Raw genomic sequence first — 25,242 nt, 5'->3', positions numbered from 1 at the left:
TCTTATTCTTAGAGTTTCTCTAAGGTTGTCAGCCATTTTCTGACATGTATGTTTTTAAATGAAATCACTTTGAGCATTTTCCAAATTTATACATCTAATTCTTCGAATTTCTCTGTAGTCTCAACCATTTTTCTACCTAGTTATGTATTTTGTTGAAATCTCTTTCAGCATTATCTAAAGTTCCCAAGAGTTTTAAGATTTATTTTTGTCTAATTTATCTTGTTTTTAGAATTGTATTTTCCTGAGGAATTAGACATCTTTCCTATCTTTATTTCTATTTACATCTACAGGGTTTAACCAAATTTATTAAACATAACTATTTGAAGCTCTCATTTTTTTTTCTTTTTTGGTCCTTTCTCTGATCATCATCTTCTATAGTTATGTATTTCTTAATATTTTTGAAATTAATTCCAAGAGCTAATTAATTCATTATCAAAATATTTTCCAAATCTCCTAATTTGATTCTAATATTGATGCAGGTCTATCTACAGATAATACACCATTTGTATTGGAAGCAAACATTTTTATTCTGAGTTGTTTATCATATTACTTCTTTTTCTTTTTTTTTGCTGGCAGGATTCTTTTAGGAATAAAATCTTGCCAGAAGTTTTTGTTTTCAAACATTAATGAAAGGAAACATAGCTACTTTTAATATTTCATTTGGTTTGGTTTAGCAATACATAGAAATTCAATTAGATTCAATCAGTTGTCTAACATTAGATTCCCCACTAACCTTTTCTTTCTTTTTTTTTCTTCTTTTTTTTTTGCATTTTTAGATAAAATTTGATTTCTTTAAATGTGGATTGTAGTCACAAGACTTGTTCTGTTTTCCCTTGGTTTGTGTTTATAGTTTATATATATATGTATGTATGTATATATATATATATATATAAAGAGTGATTTTAGTGGTGTGAATGTTTTCACGTTTGGCTTTCGTTTAGTATAACATAGAGACACATGTTCATTCACCCTTGTTCTCTTGCTGTCATACTCTTACAGGCATAGTCATACTCATAAATACTATATATTAACTAGCTAATGCCTCTCTTGTTTATCCCCTGTTACAATATACAGTATATAGCTTTAATAATAATGATAAGAAGAATACTAAATAATTGATCTATAAAGATAGAAAAATTTTCTATGCAGATGCAGTAATATTATTCTAGTCACTTCCTCACTTCCATCAACACTTTTTCTTTCTTTCTGCCTCTCTCCATTCCACCCTCTCTCTTTCTCCGTCTCTCTCTCTCTCTCTCTCTCTCTCTCTCTCTCTCTCTCTCCCCCTCTCTCTCACTTACTCAATTTGATACCAACATGACTACACATAGCAAAAAGAAAAAGCCTCCAGCTCATGGACCCCCTCGCACTGTAAGACAGTATCAGGTCGGTAACTATTTATATTTTTATGTTTGTTTGGGTTTTTTAAAAAAAATTTTTTTTTTCATAAAAGGAAATTTTTTTTGTTCATGGTTTAGTGAGAGGTGAAAGGGCTGTTATATATGATTGGTTTCATAACCTCTAAAATTAGTGGGTTGAGGAACCACACCCATGATACTCTTCAGGGCTGGTGGAAGGTTGTTATTCTCAAAACTTGGGGACCAGGGCTTTGCTCTAAATGCTTGCAACAGTGTAAACTACAATGACACTCAAGAGCTAAGAGGTGGTGTTTAACTGTGGGGGACAAATTAAGTCTCTTACCCCCAAAACCAGTTAATGGTCTCTCCAACAAACTTCCACACAGTTTTCCATCTACTAATCTTCTCTGCCCACTATTCTTCGGATGGTTGCGGGTATAGAGTCCTCAAGGACTTCCTCCGTAGGGTCCTATCAAAAGCAACTGCCATTACACTTTCCAGCTGCATTCCCAAGCATGACTAACTGAGACTACCGATTATTATCCAGCCATCTCATTCTTAACCTTATCGTGCCCTGTTCCCAGAATTTGTAGGAATAGCATAAACATAATTTCTTCCAGATTCCCTGTAAAATGGTAATGAACAACACATGCAGAAAAAGAAGATAAAATATTAAAAATAGACAATTGATCATGTTGCAGCTTTGTAGTCAAGTGTGTTTATGACTCATTGCTTATGATGTGTCCCCTCCCAATAGCTGTTGTTTACTTTTGTTTTTAATCGGGGGGGGGGGGAAGAAAACAAAAACGATTTTGCAATGAAATGAGCTTGTGATAAACCCAGCACTTTGTCTTGTAAACAAGCAAGGCCTGGACTCTTTGCAGTTGAGGAAATTATTGATGTTATCTATTCTTCGGATGAAGAGTTTACCCTTACACAGGCAATAAGAGTGGTTCAATCAAACTGGTGAAAGTGATGAGGAAATTACCGATTCGGGTGAACAAATATGGTTGTTGACAGATTTTGTTATTCCCATGAATTTTTTTTTTTTTTTTTTGTGTGTTTCTGTCCATAAGTTTACCTAACAAGTATGGTAGTTTAGAGAAAGGCTTATTATTGTTATTTCCCCCCCCCCCTTTTTGTGTGTTTCTGTCTTTTACTTTGCCTACAATCATTACTCTTGAGCTGTATATGCATCTATCTATTTTTTTCGCTCAGGTGCCCAAGTGGAGGGTAAAGTTAAACACAGGGGCCCAAGTCTGAAAGGATAGTCTACTCTGAGGTCGCCATCAAGTTGGCTCACCTTGAAGAATCTGTCTGGCGATTCTTTCCTATGGCGTTCCAATCATATCTCTGTAGTATCAAAGTACTTCTCCACATTATCAATGTGGATGTGGAGAAGTAGCAACTTGACATGGAGAGATTCCCTGCTCTCCAAGCTTTGAAGTGGTTTACTCCAGTGATTAGACTGTCAAGGCTGAATTACCAAGCATGACTACCTGAGACTATTTTCAATCTTTCACTTGTTTCAGTCATTAGACTGTGGCCATGCTGGAGCATTGCCTTGAAGAATTTCTAATTGAATGGATCAACCCCTAGTACTTATTCTATCAGTCTCTTTTACTGAACCACTAAGTTATAGGGAGGAAAACACGCCAATACCAGTTGTCGAGCAGTAGTGGGGGACAAACACAAATACACACACACACACACACACATGACTGGCTTCTTCCAGTTCCCCAAATCCACTCACAAGGCTTTAGTTAGCCCAAGACTATTGTTGAAGACACCTGCTCAAGGTGCCACAAAGTGGGACTGAACCTAGAACTATGTGGTTAGGAAACTTGCCTCCTAACCATATGCCTGCACCTATAAGATACTATGCAACTAACAATCATTAGTGGTTGTTCACTCCTGAACATGCTCCAGGGACCCTGTGACTTGCATCCTTTGTGCTCCTACCCAACACCTCCCAGAACAAGCTGCCGGTTTATTATCGGTTGCATTATACACCAAATTGTATAGACAAGGTTTTGGTTGATCTGAGATCTTTCAGGGTAGAAGACACTTGCTCAACTTACTACACCACAGTGTATCAAACCAGAAATCATGTAGTTTGTGAGGCAAACTTCTTAACCACATAGCCATTGCCTGCTGAAGTAAAGAATTCATTTTAAGCCAGATAAATTTTTTTTTTTGGTTTTGTTTGCTGTGCTTGTGTTGGTTTTAATTTTATTTTAAAGGCCATTACGATATAAAATTGTGTTTTCTTTAGAGAACCTTTTCAGTAAAAGGAGGAAGGAAGGAAGAAATAAACAAATAAACAATTATTTTGTCTTATTTCTTCCATCACATTTTGTTTACATGTAGGCTTTAATGGGATGTTGAATAAAAGTAAAAATCTATAGATGTGTACATGCACACACACACCCACTTATACACACAGAATAGAAAAGAGTGAGAATATGTGTGTGTGTTTATTTATATACATATATATATATACATATATAAAATGTCTTTGATATAAATTAGACTATAAAATAACCTGATTGTTTGGCAGCTTCATAGGTTTGGAACACTGGCTTGATTGAATCTGTTGATCATTAAGTTCACAAGACTTGCAGAGTCTGCAAACACAGCTCCATACATACACACACTTACACATACGTGTGCGCACGCATACATATACACACACACACAACCACATACCAAAAATAACATTGAGCCAATGTGCGATAGCTTCTATTTTGCTATCCAGGCTGCTAGAAATTGCAGCTAAGTTTTCATTAAATCACATACCTCTGCCTTAGGATGAGGAAAAGTTTCATTAGTTTGGTATGGACCTCCATTAGCTTCAATGATGATCATTCAGTTGCTTAATAAACTGAACTACCTACTCATTGATATAGTGTGGACACGGCTGAATATACCACAGCCCTGTGTACCCTTAATGTAACTCTCAGGTAGTCAACATAATAGAATATGTGACAAGACTGGATTATAAATTACAAGTAAAAATCCATCTGATGTGTTGTGTTCAATTTCCATTTACCCAGCTTCACTCACAAAGCTTGAGCCAAACTGATGAGATCATTTCTTTTTCATATTCTTCATTTTTAAAAATGTTTTATTTTATTTATTCTAATTGCATTTTATTTGTTTATTTGTTGCAAAAGGAAAAAAAAAAAGAAATTGGGAAGAGGGTTTTTTTTTTATATTTTATTTATTTATTCATTTATTTTACCCTGTTCTTAAAATTAAATACAAGGATAATTTGCATGCTGGGCAAAATGCTTAGCATTCTGAGTTCAGATTCCCCTAAGTCAGCTTTGCCTTTCATCCTAAATACCAGTTGAATACTGGGGTTGATGTAATTGATGTAGCCCCTCTCCTGAAATTGCTAACCTTGTGTCAAAATTTGAAACAAGTATTAAACACACTAACACACGAATTCAAATTTATCAAGTTGAATAACCTTTAGGATGAATGAAGCTGTGGTAAAGAGATTTACTCAAGATGCCAAGCAATGGCATTGAACTCACGAGATAATATTTTATTTAACTCTAAAAAGATTGGGCAGTCATGGCTGAAACATCTTTGATCACTAGTCTGTTCCGCTTATCATTCATGGCCATCAAAGAAATATTAGAAATAGTTGCCAAATCACACTTTACTGTCTTGGGGAAGGACACATTGAACAACATTGCTGTACATACTGATTAAAAGACATGGATGATCATGGAAGGAACCACTTTTGATCATAGGTGTGCTTGGCTAGAGGTAACTTGGGAATAAATAACAACTAGTCATTATGTATTCACCAACAAGAGATCCTTTGTGGTAGCTTAATCTGCTAAAACTGAGGGCCAGATCTTCCAAAATTCACATACTTCACCTTGTGATCTTAAATAAAGGAAGAAGATATTGGATAATGTAGTTCTATGTGCTTCTAATACACTTTTGATCAAAGGCATTCCATCCAAACTTTGTATATCTAGGAATATATTGTTTAATGTGCCCTTCTGTCTTTTTTAAGACAGTAAAGCAGGTTTGGGCAGCCTTTTTCAAGAAGCAGGCTGCATGAGACATGGCTCACCATCAGGCAAAAATATCTGCTAAAATATTTTCACAGAATTTTTACCTTAGGCATGCCCTCCAGAAAGTCATTTGTTGCTCACGACTGCTGTAGACTGTAATTTGAGGGATTTTGGTTCCTGGAGATTGGGGTAGGGTTAGGGTGCAAAAACAGTTGCCTGCTCAGTAATACCATTAAAAGCCTTAACCCTTTAGCTTTTAAACCAGCCATATCCAGCCCAAATAGTCTACATGTTTGATTTACAGACTGACCATGTTTGGCCTCTCACACTTACCATGCAATGTCATTCTAAAAATAAATAAACACATCATCAAAATCTCAATACAAAAAGATAAATCATATGTAATTCAAAACAATCATCATCATCATCTTCTTCATCATCATCATCATTTAACGTCCATTGTCCATGATGGCATGGGTTGGACAGTTTGACCAGGGCTGGCAAGCTGGAAAGCTACACCAGACTCTAGTCTGATCTGGCATGGTTTCTGCTGCTGGATGCCCCTCTTAATGCTAACCACTCTGAGAGTGTAATGGGTGCTTTTACATTCCACTGGCACAGGTGCCATTTGCATGACACCAGTATCTGCTACAACTGTGATTTTAGTTGGCTTGATAGGTCTTCTTCTCAAGCTCAGCATAATACCAAAGGTCCCAGTCATTCGTCATTGCCTCCATAAGGCCCAATACTCAAGTGAATAAAGAAGCATTACAATAGACAGAATAATAATAATAATAATAATGATAATGATAAACGTGAAAGGGATCAATGGATTCATGTGACGGAAATCAATGTATTTCAAGTCCTCTACTAATGGGGAAAAGACTCAACATTACTACTTCTCATTCTTATGAATTTTTTAAGCTTCAAGTACAAAATGATATTCATGATTTTCAAATTAATATTTTGATGAGATCATTTTTTTTCTAAAAATATTTTTCATTTTTAAAAATATATTTTTTTAATATTTATTCTAATTGTATTTTCATTTATTTATTGTTTACCCACCCCAAAAAAGAAATTGGGAAGTGTTCTTATTTATTTATTTATTTATTTTGCCTTGTACTTAAGATTAAATGCGTTCGCTCGAGAATTCAAATTTATAAAGTTTTACGTCTACAGGATAAAAATGTTGGAAAATATTAGCATTTTGTTTGTAATTTTATGTAAAAAAGATATTAAAATGTATAGCCAGCCCTCCACTACAACAGTGTGAATCTCTCTCTCTCTTCCCCCGTCTCTCTCTTGCTCTCTCTCCACTCCTTTCTAATTTATCCCTATTACATTTTTTTTTTTTGTTGTGTTTTGTTTTTTTGTTTTGTTTTGTTTTTTTGTTTTTTTAGGTATTTATTAAGTTTTCTTTACTGCAATTTCATATAATTCTTTGCTTAGGCCCGGAGCAAATTTCTCAGATATTTGCTCGTTCCTTTTCTTTGTTTTTGTATGAAGGACACACACACACCATGGAACTAAGCACATGGAAACTATTAGACCCCACCACATTAGCAGCAACTTGTGCATGTGTGTGTGTGTGTGTGTGTGTGTGTGTACATGTATGCATGATATGATGAGGCAGTCATTGTGTAAAGATAAAATCAAATTAAACATTCTGTAATGCTGCTCTTTTTAAAACTCAAAACACAAATACAATAAATTATTACTTTTCTATGACCCCTTGTAGGGCCCCAGGATGCCATTGTCATTTCTGATGTTTATTTAATTCTCAATGATGCTTGAAATTTTTTTAATTTAAAAGGACTTTTTTTTTTTTTTTTTTTTGTTTTTCATTGACTCTTCTGTGTCTCTTTAAGTAGAGATGAAAGGATATGGAGATTTGAAACTTGGTTCTTGAAAAGATTCTATGGTATCAGAGTAGTTTTACTAATTAGTCTGCCAGTAAGCCATTGAGGTAGCATCTACACCAGTCATGGGCAAAGTGTGGCCTGCGGGATTTACTGAATGTGTGGCTTGCCTGATGATGAATCATATCTCATGCAATCTCCAGAATTTTTTACCTATGGACTCTTTTTATTTTTATTTTGCATGGCTGAACTTTCATAGCCATACAATGTTTGAAAAAAATTCTTTTGTATTTTTTAATTAAATATCATTAGTATTAAAAATATTGTTAAAATCTTTTGTGTATTCTAGAAGTATAAACAATTTATTGCACATGAAATTTAACCACAAAATCTTATATAGACCATATGGACAGCCTCACAACATACACACAATAGGTTTACTTCAGTTTCTTGTGAGTGAAATTTAGTAATTTGATAGATAGAAACTGTATCAAAAGTGATAATTTTTTTTGGATGGGAGAATTAATCTTGTCCCCTGTTTAACACCACCACTTGGCCCTTGAAATCTTCCTGTGAGTTTTATTACAACTTGTAGCTGCAAGCATGGCTGTGTGGATATAGAGTTCACTTCCAAGTGGTTTTGAGTTCAATCTCACTACTTGGCACCTTGGGAAAATGTCTTCTACTATTGTCTTGGATCAACCAGTTCCTTGTGAGTGTAACTGGTTGATGAAAACTGTATAGAATACTGTCTTTGATGCTTGAATGCTAACAGTTTTTGTCTTTGCATGAAACCATTTGTGTAAAATTGCTATTTTATGTTGACATTCATCATTAAAAAATCACCTTGTAACTCTGTGCTTTCATAGATGGGTGAATTGAAGAATGCCTTACTTGAAAAACACATGAGGGTTAACCAACAGGAGGACATTCTGTGATAAAATAATGCCTCAGAAATATGTACCCATATGTACCTAACCCATGCTAGTAGGGAATCATGGACATAAAAGATAAACAAATTAATTATGGAGAGTGGTAAAGAGAGAAAGAGAGAGCTAGGAAGTTATCAAGAATGAAGATGTCCTGACAGTGAAACTTGTGTTGTGTATCTAAAAGGCTACTTCTTTAAGTTTACATGCATTAAAAATATCCAAAAAATCACATTTTCTTTCTTCGCTGAATGCCTTTCTTCCTTCCAGCCTCCTCTCTCTATGGATTTCATTGTATATTTTAGTGATTAATTCATTGTTAATTACAGATCATCTCTGATCAAGCTCAAGCAAATCTATGACCAAAGAATTTCTACCATTACCATTAAATCTTACCTTTGGCAGGGCATAGTGTATTGAAGAGTATATTATCCAATGTGTCCTTCCTTTTTTAAGACATCAGTGTATGGTATGAAGGAGATTTTTTTTACTATTTCAAGCAAACTGAACAACCATTTAGAACAGATATGGAGAAACCTTTTATAATAACCAAGATTGAAATTCCAAGGGTCACATCTGTGCAGGGGTGATGATGAAATAATGAATTGTTAATTTTGTAAATTCATACATATGATTGAAATTGCATGAAGCATCATTAATTAAAATGATATCATGCATTATTTATTAACCAGTGAGTGATTTCAAACTCAAATGGGAGGCTGTGCTTTACCTGCTGGCAAGGAGTTTCTCACCTGCTGTTGTGGGAGCTTCTTTGTTCACTCATAATTAATCTGTTTGATTCGATTGGATTGGTTGGCACCTCTCACTTGCAACATTCTCAAGTTAAAACAGAAAAGAACAAAATGATTTTTTTCTTCTGTTGCTGTATATGCCCCAGCTACATTTAAAGGAGACCTGATTACAAATTAACCAAATCTTATCAATGATTTAAGCGACTAAATCTAATTATAATAAATAAATCACAAAACTAAATAATGACAACAGTAATAATAATAATAATAATAGGTCATATATTGAATGCACCGGTTCTCGTCTGGTCACCAAAGTTAAGCAATGTCGGGCCTAGTGAGTACTTAGATGGGTGACCACTTGGGAAACCTTGGTACTGTAAGCATCTCCCACACACTATTCGTCCGTTTTTATGTTCCGAGTTAAAATTCCACCGAGGTCAACTTTGCCTTTCATCCTTTTGGGGGTCAATGAAATAAGTACCAGTTGAGCACTGGAGGTCGATGTAATTGACTATCACTCTCCCACCAAATTTTTCCATTTCCTCTTTCATTATCTCATTGAACACTAGTACACCAAGATATTTGTATCCTTCTGTTTCAATTTGCTTAATTAAGTCTCTGTTTGGTAGTTCTATCCCTGCTAGGGACTGTACGTTGCCTCTTTTTAGGTAGATTATTCTGCACTTCTTTAGTCCAAATTCCATTCTAATATCAGTACTAAAACAGTAGACCATGCTCACCAAGGAAATCACTTGTGTCTCATTTTTGCCATACAGTTTCAAATCATCCATGAAGAGGAGGTGGTTGATTGTTTGGGATTTTTCCTTAAGTTGGTTCCCCAGGTTCGTTTTCCTAAGTACCAAGGTCAGAGGTATCATGCAGAGAACAAAAAGCAACGGAGATAGGCTATCACCCTGGAAAATCCTTCATCTGACACCCAGAGTGCTCAAGCTTTTTCCGTAAGATGTCAGTTCAGTTTTTCATCCCACCATACTTCTCTTCAGGAAACACATTACATTCCTCACAATTCGACACAGACGTAAGCACTTGATGGTCCATGAATGCAGAATCATATCATAAGCTTTGTGATTGTCAATCCAGGCTATTCCCAGATTTGTTCTCCTTCATTTACAGTCTTACGTTACCATTTTGTCTATCAATAGGTGATCTTTGGTACCTCTGCATCACCTTCTGCAGCCTTTTTGTTTGGGTGGTAATATATCGTTCTCATCAAGAAGTTTATACAATTCTTCTGCAATTCCTCCTAACAGTAACTTCCACATTAATGGGAGGCACGAAATTGGTCTGTAATTGTCAGCAGCATTTCCCTTTGATGCATCCTTCAGGCACAACACCATTCTTTTTGTCAACCAGCCCGGGATTTCTTCTCCATTGATCAATGCATTAAATTGCTTTGTGATCAATTTATGGCAACTACTGAACTTTTTTATCCAAAATTCCTATTATTATTATTATTATTATTATTATTATTATTATATGTTTGACTTTTGCTTTATATTTGCACAAGCTGGCTCCAAGTCTCACCCAGAGACCTCAAGAGACAACAAGTCGGAAGTTCATGTTGGTGTTATGCCTAGGGTGCCATATATTTGGTTTTGTACTTAGTGTTGTACTAGTGAATGCCTAAAAAACATACAAAAATTATGTTTGTTTTAAGACTTGAGATTACATAGAAAGTATTTTGCATAGGATATGAGCAGTTCCCATGAGCACTATCTTTTGAATTTCTGCCATTTTGGGGCAGAAATTATTATTATTATTATTATTATTATTATAACCACCCACCATAGACACAGAGCCTGAAAATTGTGGGAGAAAAGTTTGATTAAATCAGCTCTACACTTGACTAGTATTGTATTTTTCCAACCCTAGAATGATAGAAAGCAAAGGAGACCGTGGCAGGATTTGAACTAAGAACATAAAGAAGCAGAAGAATTACAGCAATGCACTTCAGTTTTTTTTTTTTAACTAACAATCCTACCAATCTAGTCATTATAATTATTTCTTTTATTGGCCACAATGGCCCAAGATGTTGGAGACCGTAGAAGAATGAAATACAAAAACATCATGACGATTTATATGGAGTAAAATAGCCGAAATAATAACAACAACAACAATAACAATAATAATAATAATAATAATAATAATAATGATAACAGTCACAACAGAAATAACAATAAACAGCAAAGGAAACAATAAAATATCACCAAAAACAAAACAAATACGACATAAAAAAAAGCGATAATTCTTTGCATTCCCAAAAGTCAATGTGCTGAAACATACTGCAGGAAGTGCACCTGGTGGTGCAACAGAAGCTGCACATTGAAACTGTTGAAAACACTGTAATGGTGATTGTAGTAGTAGTAGTAGTGGTGGTGGTGGTGGTAGTAGTAGTAGTGGTAGTAGTAGTAATTTCTTTATTGGCCACAGAGGCTTCACACATGCATGCAAAATATATGAGCGCCAGTTTTTGCACCCCTCAGAAGAAGACAATCCTATCCTGCAACATAGCGCAGGAACGCATAGAGGTGCACCTGCTAGTGGTACAGCAGAAGCCTTGGATGAAAACTGTTGAAAAATGTGATAATAGCAATAATAATAATAATAATAATAATAATAATAATAATGATTTCACAGCTGAAAACAACAACATCAATGAAAATAATAAATAATGCCTAATAACATGCCACATTGTTTAGCTTTCATGTTTCCATGTTATATGTTTATCAACATGGAAACATGCAATTATGTTTTTATGTCCCTCTCTACTCTACCCCTCCTCCTCTCCTCCCCCCTCTCTCCCCCCAACACATTGATGTTGTTTTCTGTTTGTTTCATAGTAACAGAAACAGTTGTGGGGGGGGGTTCCTTTCTCCATCTCTTTCTATTGCAGCATATTTCTCTCTCTCTCTCTCTCTCTCGTTTCTATTTTCTCTTTCTGTCCCATTCCATCCCATTTTCTTATTATCTCTCCCTCCACCACCACCATCACCCCCGCTCTCCCATCTAGATTTCATCCTGCCTCACCACCCTTTCTCTCTCTCTCTCTCTCTCTCTCTCTCTCTACTCCTCTCCAGCTTCACCCTCAGCCATCTCTATCCTATCCACCCCCTCCTCCTCCTCTTCTATCTAGTTTTCATCCTGCTCACCCATAGCCATCTCTGTTCTTCCGTCTCTCTTTCCCCGTCCTATCTCTCTTCCACATAAATATATACCATTCTCTCTTATGTTCTCATCTTCAATCTCCTTCAAGTCGCACTCCCTCTCTCTCTCTCTCTCTCTCATTTTCTCTCTCTCGCACTCTCTCATTCTCTCTTCGTTTATCTATCTTGCATTCTCCCCAACCACTCTGCCTTTCTTTCTCCCTTTCTTTCTCCCCTTCCTCTCCCGTTCTGTCTCAATAGCTAGATATCCTTTCCTCTACAGGTTTGAATTATAGTCCTCACCATTAGCAAAGTATTTGACATGTTCTGGCACAGATTTCCAATGATTAAATCCTACTCTATACAATTTGACATCTTCAAAAGACCGTACAGTATTGGATTCACTATTGATTTTAAAGCAACACTATTTTGGTCTTTATATATGTGGGTGTATGTGTATATGCACTCACAGACACACAGACACACACATTCGTCCATACATAGACATATATATATATATATATATAATATATAGATATATATATATATATATAATATATATATATATAGATATATATATAATATATATATATATATATATCGTATGTGTGTGTGTGTGTAGGTATATTTATATGTACAGATATACTTATATATGTGCGTGTGTATATGTATACCTGTGTATGTATATATGCGTATATACCTCTGTGTGTGTGTGTGTGTATATAACTATGTATGTCTGTATAATGTTTGTACATCATGTGTACATCATCATCTTTATTTTATGTCTGTTTTTCATTCTGGCATGGATGGGTTGTCACAGTCCAAATCATTTCATATTGGGAGCTGCTGTTCTGAAAGTTTGATGTTCATACATGCTGTTTCATTTGGTTTCTATGGCTGGATGCCCTACCTATTGCCAACCAATTTCACAAGTGTAGTGTGTACATTTTGTTGTAGCATCAACACTATAGAGGTCAAATAGACTTTTGTCCATATTCGTGACAATAGGAAGGGTGTCCAGTTGTAGAAACCAGTCTAAAGAGAAATATACTAGAACCTCTCTGTAAGAATAGTGACCCTTAGTAATCTCTGACTCAGACTGTTATTATCCATCCAACCCATACAAGCAAAGAGAACAGATGTAAAATGATGAGGATGATGATGTGTATAAATGTGGGGAAGATGTGTGGCCTAGTGGTCAAGTATGCTGCACTCATGATCAAGTGAGTGTACTTTCAATTCCCAGACCAGCTGCACATTGTGTTCTTGAGCAAAACTCTTCAATTCATGTTGCTCCAGTTCACTCAGCTACAAATGAGCAATCCTGCAACAGACTGGCCTTGAAATCAGGGGGAATGTTGGCCTGCTTGTCTAGCCAGTTGGGTGGCATCATTCAAAATCTAAAACAAAGTAAAGTGCATTGTGTATGATGACATTCAATTGTCAAGTCAATCACATGATCACAATTTTGTGTGTGTGTAAACATATATGTGTATGTATGTACACAATACATTCTGTAGCTCAAAGGTGTAATCAGTTTTTATGTGTGATAACCAGTGGAGTAAAAAATATATCTTCCTTAAAAAACAGTTAAGTTTGGCAATAAGGATCACTCTTTAATATTTCAAGATATTTCTATGTAACTTTGGTAAATATATCTGTTAAAATGAGATGTCAGTGTTCTTTTCATTTTTTGTGTAATTTAGACAAAAGTTTATTCATTGCACCCTGTGTATGTGTATGTGTTGTGTATATATATATATGTGTGTGTGTGTGTATATATATATATATATATATATTGGCTAAACTGGCAAAATGACCATTCTGAAATATAACAATTTATATATATGATGTATGTATATGTATATATATATATAATATATATATATATATATATATATGTATGTATGTATGTGTGTGTATATTATGTATGTATGTATGTGTGTGTATATATATGTATGTAGTATGTGTGTGTATATATATGTATGTATGTATGTGTGTGTATATATATGTATGTATGTATGTGTGTGTATATATATATATATGTGTGTGTGTGTATATATGTGTGTGTGTGTGTAATGGTTTCTTTCAGTTTCTGTCAACCAAACCCACTGACAAATCTTTGGTCTGTCTAGAGCTATAGTAAAAGACGCATGCCCAAGGTGCCATGCAGTGGAACTGAACCTGGAACTATGTGGCTATTCATGCCTGTACACACACACACACACACACACACATTCCAAACATGCATACACATTTACTTTCATATATGCATACACATTTAATTTGATCAGCTGAAATGAACACTAGCAACTACTGTTAATTTCCTTCCATGAAACTTGTGACATTTCATCATATCACCATCTTCAAAGAAATGACGTGACTTTCATGCATGTAGACCATTACTACTAGTTGCCCACTGCTGGTTTCAACCAAGCAAATTAATACACTATTCTATGGCACTGAGAACTTTCTCTTTTTTTGTGTGTATTACGACTGTTGAGTTGTGTCTGTATCTTTTGTCTTTTTTTTTTTTTACTTGCTTTAGTTATTTAACTGTGGCCATGCTAGAACACCACCTTGAAGGTTTTAGTCGAACAAATCAATCCCAGGACCTATTTTCTTTAAAACCTGGCACTTATTCTTTAGGTTTCTTTTGTTGAACCACTAAGTTATGGGTCTGTAAAAAAGCCAATATATTCATAGACACACACACACACATGTATGTAAAACCTGGCACTTATTCTTTAGGTTTCTTTTGTTGAACCACTAAGTTATGGGTCTATAAATAAGCCAATATATTCATAGATACACACACAAACACACAAACACACACACACACACACACATGTATGTATAGCATGGGCTTCTTTCAGTTTCTGTCTACCAAATTAACTAACGAGGTTTGATCAGCTTGAGGCTATAGCAGGAAACACTTGCCCAAGGTGTCACACTGTGGGACTGAACCCTCGTCCATATAGTTGAGAATCAAGCTTCTGAACCACACAGCCCCACCATGCATGGCTAAGTAATATTTTGGGAAAATAATTGAAAGCTATATGCTCCTCCTCATTGTTTTTCTCTCTCTCTCTCTCATTCAATAATTCCACTTACCCCAGCTCAAATAGATTACACACACAGACACACACACACGCATGCATGCGCTCGCACACATGAATGCAACATGGCTTTATTGTTGGTGTATGCTGATGATGTTGATTTTAAAAGCAATTCCCGAATAAGAGCTGAGTCTCAATCCGGTTGTTACTTGTTTGATCTTCTAAATCATTTAAACTGACACTCCAATAATCTCTTTGTCCCAAGTGATGTGAAGTTTGAATGTAATTTATTTTTAAAATTCCCATGTAAACTTCACCAATCTCAATCTATGTGGCCATTCAACTTGACCTGCTAGACATATTGTCTCAGTTTACCTGAAATCACACCGACCTAATATCTTATGTACGAAACAATAGATTGCTTTGTTCTAATCATACATATATACTACATCTCAAAACGTTTAAAACAGTCAATGGTTATAACTGGACCATAGTGCCTTCTTGATCAGTGCTGACCTGGGGTTAAAAAAAGAACCAAGTCAAATGATAGATTAGTTAATGTAGTCTTTTGTATTCAGCCATGCCTGCATCCATTGACATTTGAATATTTTCAAATATGAAATTTTTAACAGAGGTAGTCTTGGATTTGTTGATAGCTTTCATATCTTAAGTTAACACTGCAGCTTCTTGAAGAAGTTTTTTTTTTTAAATTTGTATTGCTTCGGTAATATATTTTCTTCTGTTGTCGCTTCTATTTTGTAATATTTTTGCTTCTCTCGTCTCTTCTATGATCATGTCCATCGTGCTGTCTCCGTGGAAACTTAAAAGACTAGAAGTGATTGACCTTTTTGGGAGTAAATTTCCAACAAAATACTGTATTTTCCAAGTCAAATTTTCCAGACCAAAATTTTCAGCCAAAAATAGTTGGTCAACTTATACACTAACACAAATGTTAAGACTATATACTATATTGACTGGCATGTCAGAAAATACGATATGTATGCATGAGCTAATGAAGGAAACATCTACATGGTCACTAGACCTGTTAGAAATAGCAGCTAAATTTCTTTCAATTTGCACCCTTCTGTCTTATATGTGTACATAGCATATTTTCTTGCACATCCACCTCCCCCTCCTCCTCATCATCATTTAACATCTGTCTTGATGATGGTGGTGGAGATGAGGATATGCCAGAAAATACTGTATGTACATATATAAGATAGAAGGGTGCAATTTGGAAGAAATTTACAAGTTAAATTTTCCAGACTAAATTTTACAACCAGAAGGCATTGGTTGACTTATAACACTAAGACACTTGGGTAGGACCAAAAAGTTCCATGTGAAATGCAGCAGAATTTGGAAAGATATTGACAGTGTTTGGATGTTTATATTACATGTTTACACTATATAGCTATGTTGACTTGTGTGCTGGAAAATATGGTCTATAGTTCTAAACTTCAATTTACTGTGAAAATAATGAAGAATTTGTAGGGATTTAATAAACAAAACTTCAAGCATGTGAATGTACTTATCTCACTAAAATCAAGATAAAAAATGAGGTTTCCTCATTACCACCACCACCACCACCACTTTTTATTATGAAATACAATATGTAATAAAGCTTTGTTTTTGATTATGTGTTTATTATATATCAGTTCATTCTATATAAAACATTTCATATTGATATTATATTTACTCTTTTACTTGTGTCAGTCATTTGACTGTGGCCATGCTGGAGCACCACCTTTAGTCGAGCAAATAGATGCCAGGACTTATTCTTTGTAAGCCTAGTACTTATTCTATCAGTCTCTTTTGCCGAACCGCTAAGTTACGGGGACATATACACACCAGCATCGGTTGTCAAGCGATGTTGGGGGGGACAAACATAGACTCACACATACACAACACACACACACACACACACACACACACACACACACACACACATATAGATATATACGACAGGCTTCTTTCAGTTTTCATCTACCAAATCCACTCACAAGGCTTTGGTCGAACCGAGGCTATAGTAGAAGACACTTGCCCAAGGTGCCACGCAGTGGGAATGAACCCAGAACCATGTGGTTCATAAGCACTCCTACGCCTATATGTATTAATTTATTTTACATAAAATGAAAAATAAAAAGCTAATATAGGGGATTACAGTAGATTATCTACATACAACACTGCATATTACACATAATATTATGAGTTTTCTTTTTCGAGAATCCAGGTCCAAAAATTAAGATGTGTTTAGTATATATTAGTATATTATACATAGTGTTTTATAGTAACTCATTCCATTTATTAGCCGTTGTTGTTGCTCTTTAAACAAAATTCAACTCTGATTTAGCTGACATATTAAATGTGACTCAGTCATGACCATTCGATCATTTTGTTTTTAATATAGCCTTAACTTCCTCAAGACCTCACAGCATAGTTATATTTTTAGACTGTATGTTTTGGGTGAGATTTAACTGTTATTTGTAGCAGATCAAGAGGCTCCACATAGACTAAGCCATCAGCTCATTCATTCATTTCTACATTTAGCTTGTATTCTTATATTAAAAGCATATGATGGAAGATTTAAATTTAAATGTAAACATTTGAAAGAGGGGAGTTTTGTATAAAAGAACCTGAAGTGGAGAAAGATGGTTGGATATTAAAATTATTAACAGTAAGCATTTTATTCAGCAGAACTGGAATGCATATAGACTTGTCTCTTTCATAATTGGCTACACTTAACACAAGTGGGAGGTCATCGTGACCTTCAGCTACTAGATGACACAGCAGGTAATTTTGTTGGTACTAAATCTTTTCAAAAATACCAGCCTTACGTGATAAAGAAAATGGAATAAACTGATTTTCAGTTTAAGACGGTGTAATCTGTTATGGTATTGTCAACCTAATGTACTTGATATCTTGTGAATAAAAATGTAAAGTCTTAAATTGTAAAGTAAACAGATGTATAAAAAAAAAAAATTTTTTTTTTTAACAATGTGATTGGTTTAATTTCATTTTACTGGCCATCAGGAAGTTATGTGCACGTGTGGAGACACACACACACACACATGCACACACACACACATAGCATAGTTAGTAGACACATGCACACACATACACAAACATGTAAATGTGTGTGTGTATACTCACATGTATGTGTATATACGTGTATGTATTTATGTATGTATATATGTGTGTGTGTACCGTAAATCCTCAAGTATAATCCGCATTTTTTCCCCAAAATTTAAAGGTCAAAATCCCTAGTGCGTATTATACATGAGGTTAAAAATGAAAGTTATTTTCTAAGCAATGTTCAAGTCTCTATTTATTGTCCAGCAATGTTTATTCAGATGCATTTTGTGATGTCGGGTGCAAAAATACCTTAAGCTAGACCTGAAAACAATGAAGTCATAAAAGAATCATCCATAACTTGCAGTAAGCAACATTTATTAAACGTTATTACTGTTATTTCTTTATTTTCTGCAAACAAAATGCACAAAAAAGCTACACGTTTGCATTATGTTACATATACAATAATAATAAAGGACGTTACTGTATACAGTTTTACAAACCAAGGACGTTATATAGACCTCCTTGACTCAAGTTAGAGAAGGGGTGCATATTATACTCAAGGTTTAGGTTTTTCAGAGGTACAGCCCCCTAAAAATCCCCTGCGTATTATACTCAAGGGTGGACTAGTGGACTATACTCGAGAATTTATGGTATATGTATATATGTGTGTTTATATAAAGTCATAAATGACAAATATTTTGATGAACTTTTATTTAACAATAAGAAAATTCCTAAGTTCAACAAAATATTTCTTTGCCATTTAAGACTTTATACACTCCTTATCCTTTTCTCTTGTATATTACTACATTTTCTATATGGTCTGTACAATGATACATTAAGGAGCTATTTTTAAGAGTACAACCGGATTACTTGAATCTGTATATTGTGACTTAAATACATTTACATTTATTTCTACACAATCGGCTCTTTCAATAATTGCATGTCAGTTTTGGAAAAATTCTTGATTCTTGAGGTTATCTCTTCTTTTCATTTGGACTTGGTTGCTTGTCACCAAGCAACTGATCTACTCTCTCTGGAAGTAAAGACTATTTCAATAATTAGAGAATTTATCTTTTATGTTATTTGATATACCATCATATATAATCTTTTATGTATGTATCTTTTATCTTTTACTTGTTTCAGTCATTGGACAATGGCCATGCTGGGGCACTGCCTTGATGTATATTTTTATCTTACATGCTTCAGTCATTGGGCTGCTCCCATGCTGGAGCACTGCTTTGAAGACTTTTTAGTTGAATGAATCAGTCCCAGTACTTTTCCTTTATAAAACCTGGTGCTTCTGTCAGTCTCTTTTGCCAAACAACTAAGTTATAGGGGACATAAACAAACCAACACCAGTTATAAAGCAGTGGTGGGGTCTCTCTCTCTCTCTCTCACACACACACACACACATACATACGGGTGGCCAAAAGTCACCCGAGAGTAAATCAAAACCATTTAATTCCAAGGTTTATATATGTTTAACAACTGAATGAATTCAATAAAAGCATCTAAATATGAAACCTTAAGAAAATTGTTCAAACTGAAGTCCTTCTTGAGCAACACCATTTTTCCAGATGAATAAATAGAATTGAATATTAAGTATTTATGGAATTTTGATTTACTATCGACTGACTTTTGGCCAACCCTGTATATGTATATGTTTATATATATCCAACAAACTTCTTTCTGTTTCCATATATATATATATAAGAATGTTTTGTGTAATGAGATAAAAAAAACCAAGGCTGTGTAGATATTAGATAGACGGTCTTACATTTATAGATAGACGGTCTTACAGCTGTTTCCAGGATATTTTTTAATTATATCCCTTCATCGGAGACTGTGTGAGAGGATGGTTAAGTAATAATTAATTTAGATGGGATGCAAAATAGAGAGTGAGGTGGAGGAAAGAAAATAGATGTGAGATATGTAGGGATATTGAATTTGTAGATACATTATCTAGGCAGAATGGTACATATTTAAGATTCCAATACCTTATGAGAAAAATCCATATATATATTGATAAAAACGGTAAGATAACAAAAGGAAGAAAGAGACCAAGTGAATTTCGTTGTTTTTCCTCTCTGTCTACATGGGTTGTTTTGAGTATTTGTTGTCTGGGAGTTTCTTCTTATAGTAGAAGAAATAGCTAAGGTTCTCTGGCTGCTATTTCTAAAGTTCGGTATGTGGTGAAGCAAATTTTTGCTGAACCCTAATTATAATTATACTCATAATTATAAAATATTGTATATAAATATATATATATATATATATATATATACACACACACACACACATACATATCATCATCAACATTTAGCATCCACTTTTCCATGTTTGTATGAGTCAGATGGAATTTGTTGAGGCAGACTTTCTGTGACTAGATGCCCTTCCTATTGCCTATAAATGCACACACACACACACACACACACACACACAAAATCATTTTAACAATCAATCACACTGGAAGTTAATAATGAAAGACATTTGTGAAAACATGTTCGTTTCTATTTAAGTGTGTGTGTGTTAGTCTGGTGATCAAAATGGCTGTTCTTTTTATCCTCAAAGCAACTTTTCGCTCATATAACTCTCCAGTAATTTTTGCATACTTCTCCAGTCTCTTTCTCTCTCAGAACTTTATAAACTTAGCTCACTCCTTTCTTCTTAATTCTTCTTTTCAATAAATAATTGTTTATTATCATACTCACATGCTCCACTCTCCTAGTGCACATGCACTCAGGCAGTTACATATACATGGCTATTTTCAATTCCTCTTTAAATTCTCAGTAATAAATGACTGAGGGAGCTTTATGTTGTTGCTTAATGTGTTATAAATAACAACCAAATCTCCTATGCAGATATATATATATATATATATTATTATATTATATATATATATATAATATATATATATTTATATATATATTTTATATATATATATATATATATATATATTTTATATATATATATATTTATATATTCCCCAACTCAACTCTAGAATATCTATTTCTTTCCTCTACCTAATTACGTTACTCAGTGACGATAAATGCTGTGACTACAAAGAACCCGGCCTGCTTTCTGGCAGCACTTCCACATGACCTACGGATCTTGCCAAAGCATAACTTCACATCCCCAAATAACCCCCTACCCATTCTAAGTACCCCGGATCCCCAAGTACCCTGGATCCCCAAGTACCACCCGATCCCAAAGTTACCCCTGACCTCATTGCCCCCGTGCCGCTGACACGTTAAAATGCTCGAACCGATCGTGACGATGCCGGACCCTCCGGCCCCTGTGCAGTGGCACGTAAAAAGCACCCAATCCACTCACGGAGTGGTTGGCGTTAGGAAGGGCATCCAGCCGTAGAAACTCTGCCAGATTCAGACTGGAGCCTGGTGCGGCCCCTGGCTTCCCAGACCCGGTCAAACCGTCCAACCCGTGCTAGCGCGGAAAGCGGACGTTAAACGATGATGATGATGATGATGATATATATATATATATATTTACTCTTTTACTTGTTTCAGTTATTTGACTGCAGCCATGCTGGAGCACCGCCTTTAGTCGGGGAAATCAACTCCAGGACTTATTCTTTGTAAGCCTAGTACTTATTCCATCGGTCTCTTTTGCCGAACCGCTAAGTTACGGGGATGTAAACACACCAGCATCGGTTGTCAAGCGATGTTATGGGGGACAATCACAGACAAACAAACATGCACACAAATATATATATATATATATAATATATATATATATATATATTATATATATATATATATATATATATATATTATATTCAGTTTCCATCTACTAAATCCACTCACAAGGCTTTGGTCGGCCCGAGGCTATAGTAGAAGACACCTGCCCAAGGTGCCATGCAGTGGGACTGAACCCAGAACCATGTGGTTGGTAAGCAAGCTACTTACCACACAGCCACTCATTTTTGCTAGCTAAGTGGACTGGAGCAACATGAAATAAAGTGTCTTGCTCAAAGAAACAATACACCACCAGTAATCAAACTCAGGACCTTATGTTCATGAGCCAACTTCTGTACAGTGATAATACATATCTTGTGGAGTATGCTTCCTCATTTATTTCTAGCCTTCACATATCATCAACATTCACTGTTCCTGTTTCACTAGCATGCAGCATTGCACTTCGTACACAAGCATCATACAATATTCCTTTCACTAGGAGAGAGAGAATCTTTTTATTTCATGTTGAGAAATAGTTCCTTAACCTATTAGCATTCAGATTACTCTGTCATAAATAATTCTTATTTATTCACATTGTTTTCAATTAATCACACTTTATCTTGTGAGCTTTGTGATTTCGATGAATAGGTGTGAGAGGCCTGATCTGACCGGTGTTAACATCTAACAAGTAGAATATCTGAGCTGGATATGACCAGTGTAAACGTTAAAGGGTTAAACATTTCCGTACACTGATGATTGTGTTTTTTGGGGCATGCTTACTTTCGTAGAAGATATCAGCTACTTTTGGGGAACTCTACAAATATTTGACATAATTCTTTTTCACCTTGGGTACACTTGCTGCTAATTGCTCTTCTACATCTGCCACATGAAATTTTCCTTCTCTGACAGCTTGCCATAGAGATACAAAATAATTTCAGTTGTAAAATCTCCACTTAGAAGACCATTTTAATACCCACTCCACAAACGGAATAAAGAAATCCACAGAATAAACGCAAGCACTAATCATCAATGGTTATTCTAACAAACTAATAGACTTAGCTTTAGAACAATAACAAACACAAATACAATGCAATAAATGCATCAGACATCAAACCTCTTAAAAATACACAAACCACACATAAATTGAATTATACGAATCAAATACATACTAATTATAGAACAGATAAACACATTATCAAAAACCTCACAAAACACATTACATCAAACCACATTCATATACTACGAAATACATAAAAATTAAAAACTTTCTTATTAATTACAAACTGCATCTATGTAAACCCATGATCAAGCTATAATGACCAATGTGATTAATAAATTCAATTGAAAACATGAAAGTTATATACTTTATGGCTTCGGCAATGATATATTGGTCGTACAATTACAACCTTCACTTGTTGATTCCCCATGCATGCACAACAAGCAGGAATTGCAATGCACTATACCACTGAACACAAAACAAGCTAGGAACACATGAGTAGACAACACTTGTATACACTACAGAATTCCCCACCAAAATAGACGATTAATGATGAAAGCAATACGTATTTCACAGCAGAGTTCTATAATAAAACATAGAAAACATACACTAGTCACAAACAAAAATAAACACCTGGCTAATAATGATGTATAAATGTAATGGTCAAGATTAAAATTCCAACAGTAACATCTACATCAGTTACTATACAGTTACATACACCGGTATTATTTCATCCAGAAGAGGGAACTCTAGTGTTCCCTACACACTGCCAGGTACTCAGAATATATCTGATAGAAATATTAATATAAAAGATAAAAACTAGAACAGACATGGTTTCAATACAGTACTTCTAAAAGAAAAGCTATTTTCGATGTGTATGAATACATGCATACACACACACACACACACACACACACACACACCACACACACACACACACACACACACACACACATTTTTCTCTCATTCTGATACCTGTGTGTTTGTGTGTGTATTATATATATGCAGGTGTGGCTGTGTGATTAACAAGCTTGCTTCCTCGCCATGTGGTCTCTCGTTCAGTCCCACTATGTGACATCTTTGGCCAACCAAAGCCTTGTGAGTGGATTTGCTAGATGGACACTGAAAGAAGTCCATCATGTGTGTATGTATGTACATGTGTGTTTATATATATATATATATATATATATATATAATGTGGAGGCCCAATGGCCCAGTGGTTAGGGCAGCGACTCGTGGTCGGGGGATCGCGGTTTCGATTCCCCGGCTGGGCGTTGTGAGTGTTTATTGAGCAAAAACACCTAAAAGCTCCACAAGGCTCCGGCAGGGGGTGGTGATCCCTGCTGTACTCTTTCACCACTCTTTCTCCCACTCTTCCTTCTGTTGGCCTGCTCGCTTAGCCAGCAGGGTGGCGTTATTCGAAGGCTAAAACAATGCGAACGCATTGTGACCAGTGATGTGTAACAACATCTGATGGTCTGGTCGGTCACGTGATATATATATATATATATATATATATAGTCTGGGTAATAACCTCATGACATGTATTCGAAAGCCCCTATACAAACATTGGCTACCATATGCCTTTCTATAGCAGGATATTTTCCAAGGCTGGATAAACATGAGGAATTCCACCATTGTATGGGATTAATATAAGAATTATACAATATGAAGATGTTTTAATAGCAAATTGCATTTGTTTCTGCACTGGACACCAGCTTTATGTTGCTCACTTAATATTCATATATCATTATGTAAGATTATTTTTTTTATAATAGCTATATCAATAAATCCAGCAATAAGTGTGTGTTTATGCATCCTCTGGTAGAATGCAATTAGCACTGTTGGATTTGCTTGAGCCACTTGTATATACTATATCATTTTTTCTACAGTTCTTGCTGGTTCATATGTATCTATTTTCATAGTTATTCTAAAGAATAATTTTATATAATCATATATGGATGTAAAATCAGCAACATGAAACAGCTGTCCAGTGCAGAAACAAATGTTGTAATTTGCTATTAAAGCCTACTATTTCCTTCTTTTTGTTATATAATTCTTATAAATATATAATATATATATATATATATATAATATTATATATATATATATATAATATATACATACATACATACATACATATGTGTGTGTATATCTTTTATTTTTTCGCTTGTTTCAGTCATTTGACTGCAGCCGTGCTGGAGCACCGCCCTTAGTCAAGCAAATTGATTCCAGGACTTATTCTGTGTAACCCTACTACGTGTATGACAATCAAATTACAACTTCCATGCAAAATCAAGACAAAGAGAGACAAACG

General features: G+C 35.0%; 1 protein-coding gene and 1 pseudogene across 8 annotated transcripts in view; both read left to right on the top strand.

Moving 5' to 3' along the window:
* The window catches only part of LOC115223434 (tight junction protein ZO-1), an 832,981-nt gene that overhangs the window by 495,976 nt on the left and 311,763 nt on the right, over window positions 1-25,242 (top strand). The gene's annotated exons all lie outside the window — the stretch shown is intronic.
* On the top strand, window positions 9,205-9,321 carry LOC115223727 (annotated as a pseudogene).

The sequence above is a fragment of the Octopus sinensis genome, linkage group LG23 (genome assembly GCF_006345805.1).
Source record: "Octopus sinensis linkage group LG23, ASM634580v1, whole genome shotgun sequence".
Taxonomy (NCBI): domain Eukaryota; kingdom Metazoa; phylum Mollusca; class Cephalopoda; order Octopoda; family Octopodidae; genus Octopus; species Octopus sinensis.
This window is presented reverse-complemented; position numbering and strand designations above follow the sequence as displayed.